This window comes from Chlorocebus sabaeus, chromosome 25, assembly GCF_047675955.1.
Source record: "Chlorocebus sabaeus isolate Y175 chromosome 25, mChlSab1.0.hap1, whole genome shotgun sequence".
In the NCBI taxonomy this organism is placed as follows: domain Eukaryota; kingdom Metazoa; phylum Chordata; class Mammalia; order Primates; family Cercopithecidae; genus Chlorocebus; species Chlorocebus sabaeus.
Window position 1 is genome coordinate 73,864,098 of NC_132928.1, and position 20,427 is coordinate 73,884,524.

General features: G+C 43.2%; 1 protein-coding gene across 2 annotated transcripts in view; it reads right to left on the reverse strand.

Moving 5' to 3' along the window:
- Positions 1 to 10,618, reverse strand: part of LYST (lysosomal trafficking regulator) — a 226,267-nt gene extending 215,649 nt beyond the window's left edge. The window contains exon 1 of one of the 2 annotated variants that reach the window (XM_037986053.2): positions 10,095 to 10,618. The gene's annotated coding sequence lies outside the window, so the exon portion shown is untranslated. The remainder of the gene's footprint in view (positions 1 to 10,094) is intronic. The other variant, XM_007989866.3, reaches the window with a different exon arrangement.
- Between the last annotated feature and the right edge of the window lie 9,809 nt (positions 10,619 to 20,427).

Here is a 20,427-nt window from a genome sequence, read left to right on the forward strand (position 1 = left end):
ACAGTAGTAAGATTGCAAGATTGATCTGTTATTTCAGACCTTCATCTAGTTATTGGGTATTTTCTGTATACTTGCAATGTTCAAGGCTTTGGAATGAAAGACACTCTGGGTCTGCTTGGACTCCAGACGAGTAAACAAGCAATTATAGTAGAGGGAGATGAAGGTTATGGCAACATTGTGCGTAGGATTCTCTGGAGCAGCACCGAGGAACATCCAACCCCCATCCCGGGATCATAAAAAGCTTCTTGGAAAGGCAACCTCTAAACTTGAGATGCAAACACTCAGCGGGCTTTGAGCAGACCAGTTTTTCCTAATGTTTTAAGCCCCTCCAGTCTAGGATAAATTTTTTAAAATAAAAGTAATGCTCCCAGCACTTTGGGAGGCCGAGACGGGCGGATCACGAGGTCAGGAGATGGAGACCATCCTGGCTAACACAGTGAAACCCCATCTCTACTAAAAAATACAAAAAAAATAGCCGGGCGAGGTGGCGGGCGCCTGTAGTCCCAGCTACTCGGGAGGCTGAGGCAGGAGAATGGCGAAAACCCGGGAGGCGGAGTTTGCAGTGAGCTGAGATCCGGCCACTGCACTCCAGCCTGGGTGACAGAGCGAGACTCCGTCTCAAAAAAAATAAAAAATAAAAAATAAAAAGATAAGAGTAATGCAGTGGGTTTTTCATAAAGCTAATTTTATCCAAAGGACTGTCCTTTATTCTGAAACTAAGCCCTTCCTACTTTTGGAGAATTTAAATAATCTTCCTTTTATGATACAGAAATAACAGTTTGGATATCTCAAATAGCCTTTCTGGACCAATCAGTTGACAATTAAGAGTTGGACATTTGATTGGTCCCTGACAGGGTTTGTTGTTTTGTTGGTGGTGTTGATATGGTTGTTATTTGTATGTGTGTGTGTATGCGTAGACGTGTGTGCATAAAATCTATGTGTCCAGAAACAACTGACAGCCGAGCTAGGATGGACAGCAAGCGTGTTCCAAACCCAGGCTCCTCCTCCAACCAGCAGCATCAGCATTACCTGGGAGCTTGAGAGAAACACAGAATCTCAGGCCATGCCCCAGACTTACTGAGTCAGGCCTGGCATTTTAACATGATCCCTGGGTGATTTACATGCACGTTAAAGTGGAATGTAAATTCCATCTTTCCCACCAGGGGAAAGCCTGGTGGGAAAGATCACGGTGGTTTGAAGATCTTTTCCAAAGAGTCAAGGCCACAATTCAGGGAGGCTGAGAGTGATGTTGGGAAGGCAGGCAGGAGGGTGGAGGAAGATGATTTGTGTTTTCCCCCTGCTCCCACTGTAGCTGCATAGATCACTGTTCCCTATTTCCTACGGTCATTTTTAACTAAGGCATGTTCCATGTCGCTTACAATGTCCAATCACTTATTGAAAAACCTCCAAGCACATGTTAAATATCCTGGGACAAATATCTTGGGCCTAGTGTGTGGCGATTAGTGGGATGCTGATTAAGCATTTCAGAACTATAGTAACAAGTTATTCTGACTTTCCAGAGTGGCTGGTGGAGAGTCTGTTTTAATAAGGACCAGACACAAACGATAAAAATTTACCCTAAGCCATGGGGCAGCCACGTCATGCTGATGGAAGGAGTCCTGCCCCACACAATTGCTCGGTTGTCTAAATTAGTTTTCATCCTATACCTGCATAAGAACTGTGCTGCAGCCTGGGCAACATGGCGAGACCCTATCTCTACAAAAGGAAAAAATTAGCCAGGCGTGGTGGCACACGCCTGTGGTCCCAGCTACATGGGAGGCTGAGGCAGGAGGATGGCTTGAGCCCAGGAGTTTGAGGCTTGTAGTGAGGTATGATATTCAAATCTGGGCGACAGAGTAAGACTTTGTTTCAAACAAACAAACAAACAAAAACAAACAAACTGCATTGAATGTACAAAAGGCATGATCTTTCCCTATTTCTGAGTTAGGATTTAAATTAAAATATGCTTTTTCTAGGCCGGGCATGGTGGCTCATGCTTGTAATCTCAGTACTTTGGGAGGCTGAGGCAGGTGATTCACTAGAGTCCAGTAGTTTGAGACCAGCCTGGCCAACATGGTGAAATCCCATCTCTACTAAAAATACAAACATTAGCCAGGCGTGGTGGCAGCACCTGTAGTCCCAGCTACTCAGGAGGCTGAGGTGAGAGGATCACTTGAACCTGGGAGGCAGAGGTTGCAGTGAGCCGAGATCACGTCACTGCACTCCAGCCTGCGTGACAGAGTGAGACTCTGTCTCCAGAAAAAAAGAAAATGCATTTTCTTTTTCATCTGCTAAAAGGCAAAGAACATCCCACGTGGCCAAAAAACCAAAACACTGATGTAAATGATGAGTTGATGGGTGCTGACGAGTTGATGGGTGCAGCACAGCAACATGGCACAAGTATACATATGTAACAAACCTGCACGTTATGCACATGTACCCTAGAACTTAAAGTATAATAATAATAAAAAATAAAAATAAAGGCCGGGCGCGGTGGCTCAAGCCTGTAATCCCAGCACTTTGGGAGGCCGAGGCGGGTGGATCACGAGGTCAGGAGATCGAGACCATCCTGGCTAACATGGTGAAACCCCGTCTCTACTAAAAATACAAAAAAAAAAACTAGCCGGGCGTGGTGGCGGGCGCCTGTAGTCCCAGCTACTCGGAGGCTGAGGCGAGAGAATGGCGTGAACCCGGGAGGCGGAGCTTGCAGTGAGCCGAGATCGCATCACTGCACTCCAGCCTGGGCGACACAGCGAGACTCCATCTCAAAAAAATAAATAAATAAATAAATAAAATAAAAAAAATTAAAAAATTAAAAAATTAAAAAAATTTAAAAAAAAACACAATCCAATATAGTTTTCCCTCCCTCTCTTGCTTCCCACAGTATTTCTATTGTTATTTTCTTAAAAAAAAAAAAAAATGGTTTGTCTTCTCAAATACACTTTGAGTTTATTAAGTTGTGGGAACTGCATTTTGACTTTTTGTGTTCCCAAGTGCCCAAGATAGTAGTTGCTCAATTAATTTTTTAGATAAACGAGGAAGCTGATGACACAGAAGAATACAAATAGTTGAATGAATTCTCTATGATCTGTAGCCACATGGCCAACAGTTGCTAGAGCTGATTCTCATACTTGGGGAGATTTTATTTAAATTCTGATTTTTTGTTCCTGGCAGATCAGAGTATTTGACTTCTGTGTGCACTGTGATGTGACATCCTGTTTGTTAGTAAAGTGCTGTTTTCTGCAAAGAGAAACTAAACTAGTAAAAATGACACAATCATTTGCCCAGCTCACTACATAAGCTAATTTGAGAGGCACAGACCTGTCATATTTGGAATCGAAACTGAATATTAGTGTAGCATGGTCCACTTTAAGCCTAACCTATGTTTACCACTAGAATTTAGATGGTCCGAGTTATAGGGGTCCTGGTGGGGCAACCCCAGGCATTGGTTCAGATGAGTGACTGAAGAACTCTCATTCAGACCTTCCCAGGTACAAAAGCTTATCTGATAATAAAAGTTGGGTTGCGGAATGGAGCAGGTGATTGTAAGCACGACAGAGGGTCTGGTATCCAGATTTGCTCCTTACCTGTTTCCTAGATATTTCTATGTCCAGTCCTGGACAAAAGCATCTGAGATTTAAAACAGAAAGGCTTATTTTCCCTAAAATGTCTGTGGGATCCCTGGTCGAAGTCAGCACTGATATGCTATCCATGTAACAGGGTGGTTACACCAGAGAAAAGAGAATGACCCTGTCCTGCTATCCAGAGGGGCCAGCACCACACACCAGCCATGAGAGAGAGAGGTCACTCAGTCTATCAGGTGTTTGCTGGAGCCTCTGATGGAAGAAAAATCCTTCTCCCTCCCCAGATTGTGCTGACATCAGAGAAGGAAATATGGGAATCATGGGAACACAGAATTCAGTTTGTAAACAGTTCACTTATGGTCAACTTTTTGTTGTTGTTGCTGTTGTTGTTTTTGGAAATGGGGTTTCACTCTTCTTGCCCAGGCTGGAGTGCAATGGCACAATCTCCACTCACCGTAAACTCCACCTCCCAGGTTCAAGCAGTTCCCCTGCCTCAGCCTCCTGAGTAGCTGGGATTACAGGCACGCACCACCACATCCGGCTGTTTTGTATTTTTAGTTAGACATGGGGTTTCTCCATGTTGGTCAGGCTGATCTCAAACTCCCAACCTCGGGCAATCCGCCCACCTTGGCCTCACAAAGTGCTGGGATTACAGGCGTGAGCCACCGCGCCTGGCTGATCAACTTTTTTTTTTTTTTTAACGTTTCTATTCCATGAGTACAGTTCTGAGACAATTGTATCGCTTAGCAGTGTAGATGTAGCCCAGATGGGTCATCTTATGGAAAATAAAATGTGTGATCTATTCTGAAGTATCTGACAATGTCTGCCACAAAAAATAATAATAATAAATCTAAAACCCACATTGATATTGGAGCAAATGCAGACATTAGGTTGGAAAACCAATCACTGAAATATAATATCAAGAAGACAGGGCAACAGGGTATTACTAGATTCTAGAAATCTGAGGAAGACCGTTGACTCAGATAAGATGTATCAAATCACCTTTGTGAATTGGGAAGGGCCTCAAATATGCAAGGCATTTAAACATGTCTGGGCCCACTTAATAATGTAATCTTCTGGATCTTTATAGTTTTAAAAATCATCCTGTCACTTCGCACATGTTGGCAAGGTAGGATAGCGTAATCAGCAAAGCCCCAAGGCCACATCCCCAGGGCAGGTGAGCTCCGCCTTCAGCTGCAGGGGGGACTCCAGGCCAGGAGGTAGTCTTGGCAAATTGCATTCCCACCCTGAGCAATGAGGGAGTGGCTTGTGGCAGAGCAACTCTGGCTCTGCAAGTGGACTCTGTGGCCGGTGTGCAAGCTGCCATTGAACTCAGCTTCTCCTGAATTCTGTGTGATTTCAAGAAGATACTCTCCCTTCTATCCCACTCTCCCTGATTCCACCTCCTTGGTGTTCCCTAATAGTCAGATACTACCAACCTGAAGTAAAAATAATGATGGCCGCCCTGCTTCCGCCATTGTGGCTCCTATCACCCAAGTTCCTCCTCCAGACACAAAAGCACCAGCCAAGATTTTGAGGTCACCAAATCGCAGTAATAGCTGACCAGGAAATGTATTGTAAAACACTGTCACAGGACCTCTCACCCAGCAGGATAACCTCTCCTGATTTGTTTCCTGCCAAACCCATAGCACCATTTTTGGAACTCAGCTGCTGACTGATAATTAGGTCTAATAGGAGAGCAAGGGTTTCCTGATGGATACAGACAACACCGTATTTACTGGCAGCTGTGCCTTTGCTAATTGTTGGAAACTTGGCTTTTAACCCGTGCTTGCCCACCATGCTGGGCTTAGGCAATCCAATGAACACAGTTCTTTGCACATTAATATCTTTTAAAATTTTTTTGATAGATTTAGAGGTGCAAGTGCAATTGTATTACATGGATATAGTGAGTAGTGGTGAGGTCAGGGCTGTTAGTGTACCCATCACCTGAGTAGTGAACATTGTACCCAATAGGTAACACATTTTTTTAAGAGACAGGGTCTTGTTCTATAGCCCTGTCCGGAGTTTTGGGTGCAATCATAGCTCACTGTAACTTCAAACCCCTGGGCTCAAGCAGTCCTCCCACCTCAGCCTCCCAAAGCACTGGGATTACAGGTGTAAACCACCACTATCAGCCATTCTTCACACATTGAAGACAACTATGAGGTGAGTATCCCTACCCACTTGTGGCTGATTCTTAATACGCAGAAATGATATTAGAGCATTTATTACTGGGGAGAATACTTTTGCAGGTATGGGGGTGAATTCTGACCAAGGCGGGCATATAATAGATATCTGAAGGCAAGACAAATCTTTGGCCACTGGGGACTGGTTTTGCAAAAGGAGGGAGCATATGGCAGGAATGGTTGCCTGCCAACAATATTCACCTCAAGAACTGCTGAGTGGCATCCCAGGTGCTACCTGTGTTAACTGGTTCCCTAACCAGACACCTGACAACGTGTGTGGAGGACACTGTTTGAAGGGAAAGAGAACAGGGAAAAATATTTTCCTCCAGATACATAGTCTGTTCCTTTAACACCATTCATTATACTCATCTTTTCCCCTCTAATCAGAAATGCCACTTTTATTACATACTGACTGCCTTTCAGTTTTCCAGGCTGTTTCTGAGCATTCTAAAACAGAGAAATGTGGAACCATAAACTGAAAGCTCTGAGAATGGATCTAGCTTTTTTTCTTTCTTTTTTTTTTTTCTTTTGAGACAGACTATCACTCTGTCACCCAGGCTGGAGTGCAGTGGCACGATTTCGGCTCACTGCCATCTCTGCCTCCTGGGTTCAAGTCATTCTCCTGCCTCAGCCTCCCAAGTAGCTGGGATTACGGGCACGCGCCACCACGCCCGGCTAATTTCTGTATTTTTAGTAGAGACGGGGTTTCACCATGTTAGCCGGGGTGATCTCAAACTCCTGACCTCAGGAGATCTGCCCACCTCGGCCTCCCAAAGTGCTGGGATTACAGGTGTGAGCCACCATGCCCAGACTGAGAATGGATCTAAGTTTCTCAGAAGAGCAAACTCTTGTCTCGTTTTTTCTTCGAGTTATCAGCAATTACGTGCACAGCACTATGCCTTTTATGTCTTGTATTTACAAGTCATTAGTTAGGCCGTCTGAATTCTCTAATTGTCTCAAACATGTTTTTTTTTTTTTTTGTATTGACCACTTCCTCAGTTTCAGAGAAGAAGGAAGACTATATCTCACTCAATATTAGTTTAGCAATATATGTGAAAAAAACTCAGTACACTTGCCTTGTACTGCCTTCCCTTGTGGAGAATCAATAGCATAGACATTCTGAAAACATGGACGGTAAGAATGGAGGTGGTAAGATGTACAAGTAAGTTGATTAGTCAGTTATTCTAAGTCAAGGATCCCGTGTTGATTTATTACTCGGTAAAAGTGTCATCATTTGACACCATCATAACAGTGACTATACACACGTCTTTGCCACACCTGAAATGTACAGCAAACCAGAAAGAATCATGGGAAGTGGGTTAGGGTATTTATTCTAATGCTATAACCGATACTGCCTAGATGGAATGTACACATACCATGTAGGACTTTCTGTCTGTTTTTACCAAGAGTATTTTTTCTATTCTTGTCTCAGGGCTTTCCTTCTCTGTGCCTGTTCCTTTTTCATGGAAAACTGTCTCCTCAATTGCGATGTTTTAAAATCCCACCAGCACTTATCTTATCACCCTAAATGTCCCCACGATTCTACTTCATCTTCAAAGATTTTTCTTACACAAATGGGAAGATCAAGTATTGCTGCATTTTGTCCCTTAAAGAATTCCATTTAGCGGCCAGGCATGGTGGCTCACACCTGTAATCCCCGCACTTTGGGAGGCTGAGGTGGGTGGATCACCAGAGGTCAGGAGTTCAAGAACAGCCTTACCAACATGGTGAAACCCCATCTCTACTAAAAATACAAAAATTAGCTGGGCATGATGTCAGGCGCCTGTAATTCCAGCTGCTTGGGAGGCTGAGGCAGGAGAATCGCTTAAACCCGGGAGGTGGAGATTGCAGTGAGCTGAGATCACTGCACTCCAGCCTGGGTGACAGAGCCTGTCTCAAAAAAAAAAAAAAAAAAAAAAGAATTCAATTTAGCTTCCTTTGAGAGAGGACCATGAGTCCAATTTACTGCCATTTGAGTCTGCAATAAAAGGAAAGGATCCCTAGCATTACATGGGGTGCTGGTCATTGTGATAATTCAGATGATCTCACTTTTTTGAGGTTACCAGAATGCTTTCACTTGGGTTGCCTTATTATCATGAATGTAAAGGGGTGCTTGTTATTTTACTGAGGGTAAAATCAGCCTAGAAAATTAAGTGACTTGCTAAATGTGATGTGCAGGGCAGGGCTGGAACTGGGGTTCCTAACTCCAAATTCCCAAGCAGGTCATAACAAAGTGATAACTACAAAACTTACCCACTGGTATTCTTAAAAGGATTTTCTCCTTAGAAGTATTTTGCCAGAGTTTAATTTTAGATTGCAAGTGTTATTCACACTGTCACGTTTCAACAGGTTTGCAAGTTCTTCTGTGTGGAAAACACACTTTTACCGCAGGGAAGAGTCAGATGTTCCTTGCAGAGTCTTTGTTGTGCTTTAATTATCTAAAATTACTCCTTGGGAATTTGTATATAGCTACATTACCACATTGAAGATGCATATTTAACATGCACAATCAGCTTTGAGGAAAAATAATAGGGGTTTCAATTACCATACCATCCAACAATTACACTTCTGGTACATATCAAAGAGTGAAAGCAGGATCCCAAAGAGATATTGGTACACCCATGTTCATAGCAGCATTATTCACAAAAGCCAAAGGGGAAGCAATGCAAGTGTCCATTGATAGATGAATAAAGAAAATGTGATACGTGTTATATATATATATACACACACACACATATATATATCACTGTGTGTGTGTCTATATATTTACATATACGTACATATATACATATATGCAATGGAATATTATTCAACGTTAAAAAGAAAAGAAATTCTGACACGTGCTGCAACATGGATGAATCTTGAAGGCATGATGCTAAGTGGAAAAAACCTATCACAAAAGGACAAACCCTACATATAACGTATATAGAGTAGTCAAATTCACATAGACAGAAAATAGAATGGTGGTTGCCAGAAGCTGGGGGATAGAAGGAAATGAGGAGTTAGTGTTTAATGGGTATGAAATTTCAGCTGGGGAAGTTTAAAATGTCCTGGAAATGGATAGTAGTGGTGGTTACACAAGAATGTGAATGTACTTAATGTCACTAAACTGTACATTTAAAAATTGTTAAAATGATACATTTTATGTTATGTATATTTAAACACACACACTCACACACACACTCTCTCTCTCTCTTTCACTCACACACACGCACGCATACACACACACACACACACACACACACACGAATAGGAGACAGAATACTTAATCCAGATCTGGAGGAAGGAGGATGGGGAAGGCTTCACAAAGGAGGTGGCTTTGTCTTGAAAAAAGAGGAGTCTGTCAGGCAGGACAAAAGAAAGATATTCCAGGCTGAGGGAATAGCATAGGAAGTAAGGAGGCAATTCCAAGGTCATGTTAGGAGAACAGCAGGTAATCCAGGTGATGACAGTCCTGGACTCTTGCTGGAGATAAAGCTGTGATGGCAGAGGGAGCCAATCTTGAAAGCTCCTGTGTGCCATGCAGAAGTTTTGGACTTCATTGCATAGGTACTGGGAAGCTCCTGGAGTCCATTAAGCTGGAGATATGACCAAGCTTGCATTTCAGAAAGAGAATGTGGGCAGTTGCATGAAGAGAGGATTGGAGGTGAAAGGGACTAGAGGCAGAAACAATGGTGAGGAGACTCTTGCAATAGCCCAAGAGAAAGATGATGAGGTCCCCAGCTGAGGGTATGTGGAAACTGAGAGAGGCGTTAAGAGGGTGTAGGAACCTACGAGAGGTGGTAAGTGAAACCTAAGGGTGTGAGATAGCCTTAGCATAGATCAGAAATATAACAGAGGCTGAAGGGTTCGGGAGGGCTAGCAGTGAGAAGTGAGAAGGAGAGAAAGAGTAAGTCCATGTTGGATATGTTCAGTTTCATGTGCCGTGTCTAAAAACATCCCACATGAGTCCATCTGCACACGTGTACTGAGTGAGTCCTTATAACTACGCCATGACCCAGACAAATAATCTCAATTTTACTGGCACCCAAGAATCAGATTGGAATCTCTCCAATGAATGTCTTTGGCTCACCCCACTCCAGAAAAGTATCCATATTCTCCCTCCTCAAATACTCTCCCCTACGGTTTCTCTGCAGTCCTGGCCACTCTCTGAGCAAGTAGTCTGCAGGGGCCAGCTCCTGGAGGCAACAGGACTGGCAGGAATTCATCCACCAGTCACCTTTTTCTGTGGTACTTAAAGCTCTCAGTCTGCACCCAGCCTGCCCTCCTAAGCCGCCCATGCTCTCGGCTGGCACTGAAAAGTCTCAGAAACACTTTAACCTACCTGAACAGTGATTACCTTCTTTAGATGAGCAAGGAACTCTTTGTTGCAGGCTAATTAGCAACCATCTTCCCAGGTAGCTGCAACGAAACTGGTCTCTTCCATGCCGTTAGGCAAGCCGGGTCTCTTGTTTGCAGTTAGATCCTGGCTTCTGTTCAGCTGACTTAGGGTAGGATTATTCTCCTGGCATTGAGGAACATGCACGGTTGAGTCAAACAGCCCAAAACCCCATTAGATGGCAAGGGAAATTTCTGCTGTACTCTAATGTCACCCAGGGAAGACACAGGAACAGATGGTGAAGGCAAAAGCTTCATGCACCATAGAAACCTCAGAATACAACTTTCCCATGTAAGAATGAATAAACTGCTGAAAGAGGCCAAAACCCCAAACCCTCTTCAGTGAAGACTGCTCTTCTCAAAGTCAAAAGGTCATTGGGATGGCTTCTTAGAAGCCCTTGCGTTGCTTTTTCATTTGGTAACGGGGCTAGGAAATCTCTGTGTCACCAGGAAGGCGAGTGGCCCTCTCTCCCTCTGGCTCTTTGGCAGGTGGCCACGCTTGTATCACATGGGGAATTTGGCAAATCAAGTCCGATTCTTTTGCAGTGTAGCTGCAGCAAGGATTTCCAGTTAGTGATTTTGTGGTGGCTCCTATGAGTCATAATTCCCTGATTCTTCTGCAGAGGGGGCGGACCTAAGTTTGTCCTTGTGAGGACCATCATTACTCTTGGTTTGAGAACGCTGCAGTCCTTGGAGGACGTAGAACTAAACCCCAAAATCTGAGTTCTTTTTTCAGAGACAAGGTTTCACTCTGTCATCCAGGCCAGAGTGCAGTGGCACAATCATGGCTTACTGCAGCCTAGATCTCCTGGGCTCAAGAGATCCTCCTGCATCAGCCTCCCGAGTAGTTGGGACTACAGGCATGAGCCAACATGCCCAGCTAATTTTTTAACGTTGCCCAGGCTGGTCTTGAACTCCTGGCCTCAGGCATCCTCTTGCCTCAGTCTCCCAAAGCCATGGTTTACAGACATGAATCACTGTACCTGGCCCAGAATATGAGTTTGAAGCTAAGATATTGCCACTAGCCTTCTGGTGGCAAACTTTCACCAAACTCCTAGTGTCTTTTTTTTTGCCTGTGCTTTGTGCTAAAATATATCTTTCTTTTTTTTTTTTTTCTCCTGCTGTTGTTACCTTTAAAATATTTTAATTAAAAACTACTGTCATATTTTTATTTATTTTATTTTATTTTATTTTATTTTATTTTATTTTATTTTATTTTATTTTTGAGAAGGAGTCTCGCTCTATCACCCAGGCTGGAATGCAGTGGTGCGATCTCGGCTCACTGCAAGCTCCGCCTCCCAAGTCCACACCATTCTCCTGCCTCAGCCTCCCGAGTGGACTACAGGTGCCTGCCACCACGCCCGGCTAAATTTTTTGTATTTTTAGTAGAGACGGGGTTTCACTGTGTTAGCCAGGATGGTCTCAATCTCCTGACCTTGCAATCCACCCACCTTGGCCTCCCAAAGTGCTGGGATTACAGGCATGAGCCAAGGTGCCCGGCCTACTGTCATCTTTTTAATACCATGCCTGTTATGGGTTTCTGAATTAATATTTTTATTTAGAAACTTTTGTACATATATATATAAACAATGTCACCATTTTTTTTTTTTCGTTTGAGACAGGGTCTTGCTCTGAAGCCCAGGTCAGAGCACAGTTGTGTGACCTTAGCTCACTGCAGCCTCAAACACCTGGGCTCAAGTGATCCTCCTGCCTCAGCCTCCCGAGTAGCTGGGACTACAGGCAAACACCACCATGCCTAGCTAATTATTTTTATTTTTTAGAGGCAGGGTCTTGCTATTTTGCCCAGGCTGGTCTTGAACGCCCAGGCTCAAGCAATCCTCCCGCCTTGGCCTCCCAACTAGCACTTTGCCAAGTTGCTCTTTTCAAATTAGCAATTATGCCAGGTCCTGGGCTAGTATTTCATGAGTGTTATTGTGTTTAATCCTCACAACAATTCTTCCAGATAGGTACTTTTATTCCCATTTTACTGATAAGAGATCTAAGACTTGTTCAATGTCTCACTGCTTTTAAATGGTGGCACTGGTGCTTGAACCCAGGCCTCCTTAACATCCAATTCCATCCTCCTAAACTACTGACTAGACTGCTCTTTGCACATGTGTTATGTATATGTATATACAGACTACATAGTGGGCAGGCAATAAATATTTGTTGAATGACTATTCTGTAATGTATGTATTCACTCAGAACTATCAAGTTTATTACTGTGCTTAGAAATTGATGCTAATCATGTGATCTTCTGGACGCAGAGTATAGCTGAAAAGATTCATATCCTAACATCAGGTGGAGCCTAGAACAATGAATATTAAAGTGAGTGCTTAGGTAATGTGGTAATATCTCTTACGAGTACCCACTTATAACAGGTATTACTTATAACAGGTTATGGCTGAACCCTAAAGCACGTGGCATGGCCTTTATAATTAGTTCCTCAACAAACATTTATAAATGTGTTCTAGCATATTATGTACCATGTAGGTATTAGGTTCTTGATAAACATTTCTTCAATACATCATTATTGCAGTCCCTTTTTATCACTGTTCAGGCCATGTCGATGTATTCCCCCAGCTGCACTCAGTGTAATGAGTGTGGGTTTGACTGTATTTACTGTTCTCATATCAGCTGAGTTTAACTCACACCCAGCAGAGATGTTAAGGGTCAAAGGTACTGAGAGAAAGTTCTTTATCTACCCAACACGAAAACTGGCTGAATGCTGTGGATAATAAAGTCACTGTGAATGTATACCTTTAGGAGAAAAAGACCTTCTTTCCTTTGAAATGTCGGTTAGCTGTGTTTCATGCTATAACACATATTATTAAAAAGCCCCTGAAGCATTTTGAAGAGCTGTGAAGGCTTTACCTCTCTAAGTGTTACTTGCATTTCTCATAGCACTTCCTGCCTCGTTTAATTCTACTAATGTTAGATCACCTATCATAACTCGATGTACTGAACTAATGTTTTCCTCTTGAAGATGTTTTGGAAAAAAATACATCTTGGCCTTATTATGAACTTAGAGTCCCTTGTTAATGAACAGGATGCAAATGATTAATTTGGAAGACAGAAATCCTTTCTGGGTGGCTACTGTTTACTTAAACATTCTTCTGATGTGCAGAGTGATATTAATTGGCTTGAGAAAGTTGATACCGATTCCAAAACTAGGGTAATTTAAGATTAAAAATACAGTAGGGGCTCTGTAAATGGGGTGAATATAACCAATTGCCTGCGATGAGCTGATTATCTGGGCTCTGAATTTGGCCTAGATTACTGGTAATCAAGGTAAAAATAAAAATAAAATGGATAATATAGGTCTGACTGCCCCCACCATGTTTATTTGATAAAGAAACATTTATAGGCCAGGTGCAGTGGCTCACGCCTGTAATCCCAGCATTTGGGAGGCCGAGGCAGGCGGATCACCTGAGATTGGGAGTTCAAGACCAGCCTGACCCACATGGAGAAACCCCCGTCTCTACTAACAATACAAAATTAGCTGGGCGCGGTGGCACATGCCTGTAATTCCAGCTACTCTGGAGGCTGAGGCAGGAGAATTGCTTGAACCTGGGGGGCAGAGGTTGTGGTGAGCAGAGATCATGCCATTGCACCCCAGCCTGGGCAACAAGAGTGAAACTCCACCTCAAAAAAAAAAAAAAAATATTTATAAATTTACCCAAATTTTACTTGGCATTCAATGCAAGGAGGAAAAAAGCATTTGTCTCCTAAAGAGTTACTGTATTCCTTTAAAAATATCCACAGAAAAACATAGTAACTCATTAGATATTACAGCCTACTCACAGGTTGTCTGCCATTCTTATTAGAGAAGAGAGAGAGAATGGCATATTAAAAATATGTTCAAAGTTATGGGAAGTTGTGAAGTGTAAGACAGATTTCAAGTTGTGATCCTTCACAAGGCTTCATTCTATGCCAGGCTGTTTGGGAGAGTTCGGAGATCAGCTGAATATGAAAGATATAAGAGCAACTGTCCAGCTGAGGTGGTACCTACCGCACTACTTTATGGAGAGGACTGAAAAAGTCCATCATTGCTAAGCATTCCTTCATCGTTGACAAGCTAAGACATAAAGTTGGGAGATGGACTAAATACACAGGATGGCAGAATAAGACTAGACACATCTTGAAGGGTTAAAGAGATGAGATCATTCTAACATGGCATTTAGTAGAGGTCACTGCCATGTCGGGCTCTGCCATTGAATCAAAAACATCAATGGTTTGAGTAAAGAATAGGTGGGAGGTATTTTGCAGTACTTGTGGGAAAAGGTGTTCAGGGTTTTAGTTGAAAGCAAGCTCCATATGAGGCCACATTGTGATGGTTGCAGTCCTTCATCATCTTTTACCTACCTATCAAAAAATAAAGCAGACAACAGGCTGGTTGGTTTGTCCTTGGCGTAAATCCTCTCTTTGGTTGGGGCTGCTGTTGTTGTCCAGGTAAATACCTTTGCAAGCCAGCATGCTTCCCATTTAACCCTGGGTTTTACCAATCCCCGCTGTCTCACAGAGGCCTGACTTGTATCTGTCTGTTCCCTGCCCTGCCCAAGCAGTCATTTGGTGCCCTGATTTAGACTAAAGGAAGTGATAAACTCTCTCTAGGCCATGCTGCTTGGACTTTGCCAGGGGTATTTCATTCCGCTGAGAATACCGCTCTTACAAGTATTGTACAGAAATTAACTCATTCAGAGGGTACCTAGGATAAGGATAAAACTGAGTCATAGGAGGAACAGTTAAAAACCAGCAGGCTGGCCATGGTGGCTCATGCCAGTAATCTCAGCACTTTGAGAAGCTGAAGCATGAGAGTCACTTGAGGCCTTGAGTTTGAGACCAGCCTGAGCAACATAGCAAGACCTCATCTCTACCAAAAATAAAAATAAAAAAAAGTAAAGCACGAAGCTTTCTCTAGAAGACAAAAGACAGGGAGACAAGAAAGCTGTCTTCCGAGGCCTGAGGGCTGTCACAAAGCAGACAGATTCACGTTATCTCTGTGGCCATGAGAGGTAAAGGCAGCAGAGGGAGACCTCAGAGCATTTCAGCCCTAGAAGGAACACCTCATAGAAGCGAGTCTGTACGTGTTAGAAGGCAGCTGTGCTGCATTAACTTTCAGATCCCTCCAACCTACCATCCTTGAGGTTCTTACGAATGTTGAAGTAATCTCGATTCTCAGAACTACCATCCCTCCTCCTCACCACCCCCCACACCCCAGAACCCTTTCTTGCTATAAAAAGGCCATTCCTTAGAAAGTTAAACATAGAATTATCATATGATCCAGTAATTCTACTTCTGGGTATGTACTCAAAAGAATTGAAAGTAGAATCTCAAATAGATACTTGTACAGTAATATCTAAAGCAGCATTATTCACAGTAATCAAAAGGTGGAAGAAACCCCAGTGTCCCTCAATGGATTAATTGACAACAAAACGTGATGTATCCATATCATAGAATATTATCCAACCTGAAAAAGGGAAGAGATTCTGAGACATGCTGCAACATGAATAAACACTGAGGACGTTATGATAAAACATGCCTGTCACAAAAGGATGAATATTGTATGATTATACTTATATGAGGTACCTGGAGTAGTCAAATTAATAGAGACAGAAAGTAGAATGGTGGTTGACAGGGGCTGCTGGGAGAGGGGGATGGGGAGTTGTTTAGTGGGTACAAAGTTTCCGTTTGGGAAGATGAAAAGTCTGGAGATGGATAGTGGTGAGGTTGCCACAAGAATGTGAATGTACTTAATGACACTGAACTGTACACTTAAAAATGGTTACATTGTGGCCAGGCTTGGTGGCTCACGCCTGTAATCCCAGCACTTTGGGAGGCCAAGGCAGGTGAATCACCTGAGGTCAGCAGTTCGAGACCAGCCTGACCAACGTGGTAAAACCTCGTCTCTATTAAAAATACAAAAATTAGCGGGGCATGGTGGTATGTGCCTGTAATCCCAGCTGCTTGGGAGGCTAAGACAGGAGAATTGTTTTTACCCAGGAGGCAGAGGTTGCAGTGAGCTGAGATTGCACCATTGCACTCCAGCCTGGGCAGCAGAGTGAGACTCCATCTCACAAAACAACAACAAAAGGCTGGGAGCGGTGGTTCACACCTGTAATCCCAACACTTTGGGAGGCCGAGGCGGGTGGATCACCTAAGGTCAGGAGTTCGAGACCAGCCTGGCCAACATCATGAAACCCCATCTCTACTAAAAATACAACCATTAGCTGGACATGGTAGTGGGCACCTGTAATCCCAGTTACTTGGGAGGCTGAGATGGGAGAATTACTTGATCCCAGGAGGCAGAGGTTGCAGTGAGCCAAGACTGCACCATTGCACTCCAGCCTGAGTGAAAGGGCAAAATTCCAGCTCAGAACAGAAAACAAACAAACAACAACAAAACAAAAACAAAAAAACAGCAAAAAACAAACGAGAAAGGTTACATTGTTAAAAAAAAGATGGGGTGGTTCCCCTCCAGTGGCTCACACCTGTAATCCCAGCACTTTGAAAGGCCAAGGTAGGCAGAATGCTTGAGCCCAGGAGTTCGACACCAGCCTGAGCAACTTGGTGAAACCTGTCTTTACAAAAAAATACAAAAATTAGCCTGGCATGGTAGCCCATGCCTGCAGTTCCGGCTACTTGGGAGGCTGAGGTGGGAGGATCACCTGAGCCTGGCGAGTTCGAAGCTACAGTGAGCCGTGATGGCACACCGCTGCACTCCATCCTAGGCAACAGAGTGAGACCTTGTTTCAAAAAAAATAAATAAAAGATTGGATATGGTGGTTCAGGCCTGTGATCCCAGCACTTTGGGAGGCCGAGGTGGGAGAATCACCTGAGGTCAGGAGTTTGAGATCAGCCTGGCCAGCATGATGAAACCCCGCCTCTACTAAAAATACAAAAATTAGCCAGGCGTGGTGGTGTATGCCTGTAATCCCAGCTACTCGGGAGGCTGAGGCAGGAGAATCACTTGAACCCAGGAGGTGGAGGTTGCAGTGAGCCGAGATCAGGACACTGCACTCAAGCCTGAGCGACAGAATGAGACTCCATCTCAATCAAGCAATAAATAAATAAATAAATAAAAGGTGAAGTGTAGGAGGGGTTGCTCGGTACTCAGCATCAAGGATGAAAGCTGACTGCAGCCATTGTCCCAGTTGAGTTCAGTGGAATGTTCAGTTCAGCCCTGGGGATGAAAAGTTCTTCCAGGCTCCTGTACTGTGCATGCTCTTAAGGACAGAAAGCGTTTTATTTGCATCTAGACCCACTTACCCCCTGCCCCTCTGCTCAGTGCTTGTAGCTCTCTCTACACTGTTATTTCATCTTCTCATCCCTGCTAAATCTTTGCCCTGAAACATGCAACTCCCTTGATCTGAACGAATGCTGTGCCCCACTCTGGCCCTGAGTCCCCCATTAGAGCATCTGGAGGAGATACCTACCCACTTTCCATGTTTTCTTTCTTCCTTCATACTAAACACACTTTCCTCCTGTATCTGCCTGGCTGTGCAAAGTGGAGTTCATTGTTAAAGACAGATATAGAAACAAATAGTTACAATACTGTTAAAGACAGATACAGAAACAAATAGTTACCATATTGTTAGATATAGAAACAAATAGTTACAATATTATTAAAAACAGATACAGAAACAAACAGTTACAATACTGTTAAAGACAGATACAGAAATACATAGTTACAATACAATGTAACAAGTTTTATAATGGGGAATAGATATACAATGAAGGTTGCGGTTTCTATTAAAATGAACTCCGAGACTCTCAAAGCAGCTATTTTTAGGAAAATTGTATTGTGAATTACATATGCAATTAATAATAATAGCTAACATTTCTTGAGCGCTATTGTAGTTGCCTTGTGTGACTTAATCCATGTAAACCTCAGAGTAAGCCTAAGTGGTACATACTGTTATCTTCCCTATTTTTGAGTTGAGGAAATTTAGGCTCAGAGAGATTAAGCACACAGCTAGAGTGCTTGAGCCAGAAGTTGAAGCTGGATTGCTTGTCTTATCTCCAGAGCCTCCCTCATAAGCCTATAAGTTCTCTCCAATAATGGCCAGAAAGCAATACAATGAAGTTTCTGTTTTTGCCAGAAAGTTTCATCATATCTTAATATTTTGCCATCATTTTTTCAAACTTTTCAAACATAAAACAATATGGCTGTGCTAAGTGTAATGTCGGGTCCTGGATTGGATCCTGAAAAGGAAAAAGGGCATTTGTAAAAAAACTGGTGAAATCAGAATAAAATCTAATCTTTAGCTGTACCAGTGTTAATTTCTGAGTTATGTTCATTTCTGTACCATGGTTATATAAGATGTCAACACGGGGGGGAACTGGACGGAGGGGTATATGGGAACTCTTTGGACCACATTTGCAATTTTTCTATAAATTATCCCAAAATAAGACTTGTATTAAAAATGACAACGTTATGGATATGAAACTTCATTGATATGTTTCTCCCATGGCCTCTTCCTAGAGATCATCCGCATCCAGAATGTGGTGTTTATCATTCAAAGGGCCTAACACAACTATTACTATATTAAATGTTAGTCATGAGCAATGCAGAGGATTTCTCAAGGCGCTTGGGTTTCAGTGAGGGATCAGGATCATGGGTCTTCCGAGAGATCTTGCCCGCCTTTCAGACAGGGGGACTGCCATGAGTCCCTCTCCTAATCAACCCAGTTTCACTCTCACCAACTACCCAGCCCAGACTTGGGCCCACCGTTGACCCCATAAAGGAGGCCACGCCTTCCCTGCAGCTCCTGTCGCTCAAGCTTCCCTAAGCTGTGCACCACCCACTCACCCACATGAAGGCAGCTGGCTCTGAAGTTCTCTGGGCTTGAGGACAAAAAAAGACCTCTGTGAGGCTCTGTTACAGTCTAGGTCAGCAGACAAGAGTCCCAGGGCTCAGCCATCTTCTCTAGGAGAGCAAATATTCATGCCATATAGCGTGTTCTAAGAGTTCCCACAGGAAGCCCAGAAAGTTGTGTATTTACTCAGCATTCAAGGTGTGTACCCAGACCACAACCCTACCCTAGGGGGCCCAGATCTAGGACAGGGGATGACCCAGAGCTCTGAAATTTGAGGTATTTCCCAGTGTCTAACAGTCATTAGAAGGGCAACAGCTCTGAGACCTTATTCAACTATTTATTGAAATATTTGTTTTTCCCTATTGTCTATTTATAAAGGTAACTGGGAGGACAGAGGTTCACAGAGGCTGTCAAAGAAGAAGCCTAGAAAGCCCACCAGGGAGGGTGGGGAGGGAAGCCCTGGGACCTGATCAAGGCTGTGCAAGCCCGACCTGACCCATGACCTGAGGCTTACCCGCAACCTGAGGACAAGGGAAGAGAAGACAGTAGGGCCTGGCCAAGGTCTCTGGGAAAATAAATAGGCTTATCTGTTGTCCTTTGAGCTGCACATACTGTTCTTTTGCAGGGTAAAACAGACCTTCCATTTTTGGGATTCCTGAAAGGTGACCAGGTGAGAGCAAAGCCCAACGTCCTGGGGAAAAGCTCTCAGCGCAGTGAATTCTGCATTCAGAGGTAGGAAGACTCCGGATGTGAACTATTTCATGGTTTTTTTTTTTTTCTAAAATTACCGAAAAAAGAGGAATATCCGCAGAAGCGGAAGTAGGAATGGGGAAGGCGGGGATGAGTTTAGACTAAGCTCTTCTGTGACCTCACTTCTGCTTTTGAAGTCCCACAGCTCTATAAGGTAAGGTTACTTCTGTTAGCGCTTAAGTCGATATTTGAGGTGATAAGTTCAAGTTTTCTCTGCTAATTTGCCTAATTTCTTCCGAAATTCCTATGAAGTGTACTGGATTGTGAAATTAGTTTCTTCATAGGGACACCTGAATCATGTTTCAAAGAAGGATCATTATCTTAGGGTACAATATCATGATTTTATGATAACATAAAACTAAGTCACACAGCCCTACTGTCTTGGAAAAAAAAAAAACTTTCACAGTTTTAATAACAATTAGGATTATCATTGTTTATGTTTCCAGGTAGAAACAAAGTTTCTCATTTTATGTAGTCTTGCGTGCTCCAAAGAGTTGTGGACTGGGAGCCTGAAGACCTCAATTTTGCTCCAGTTCTGCAGTAATCATCTATTTGATAGTAGGCCTGAATTTCCTCATCTATGAATGAGAAGTGATACTCCTTTATTGCTAAGAGGCTGCAATCATTGATATTCATTAAGCTGGAGAGGAAAGTGGGCATATGCAAATGTAAAATTCACATGATATGTAAACATATACTACATATGCAATG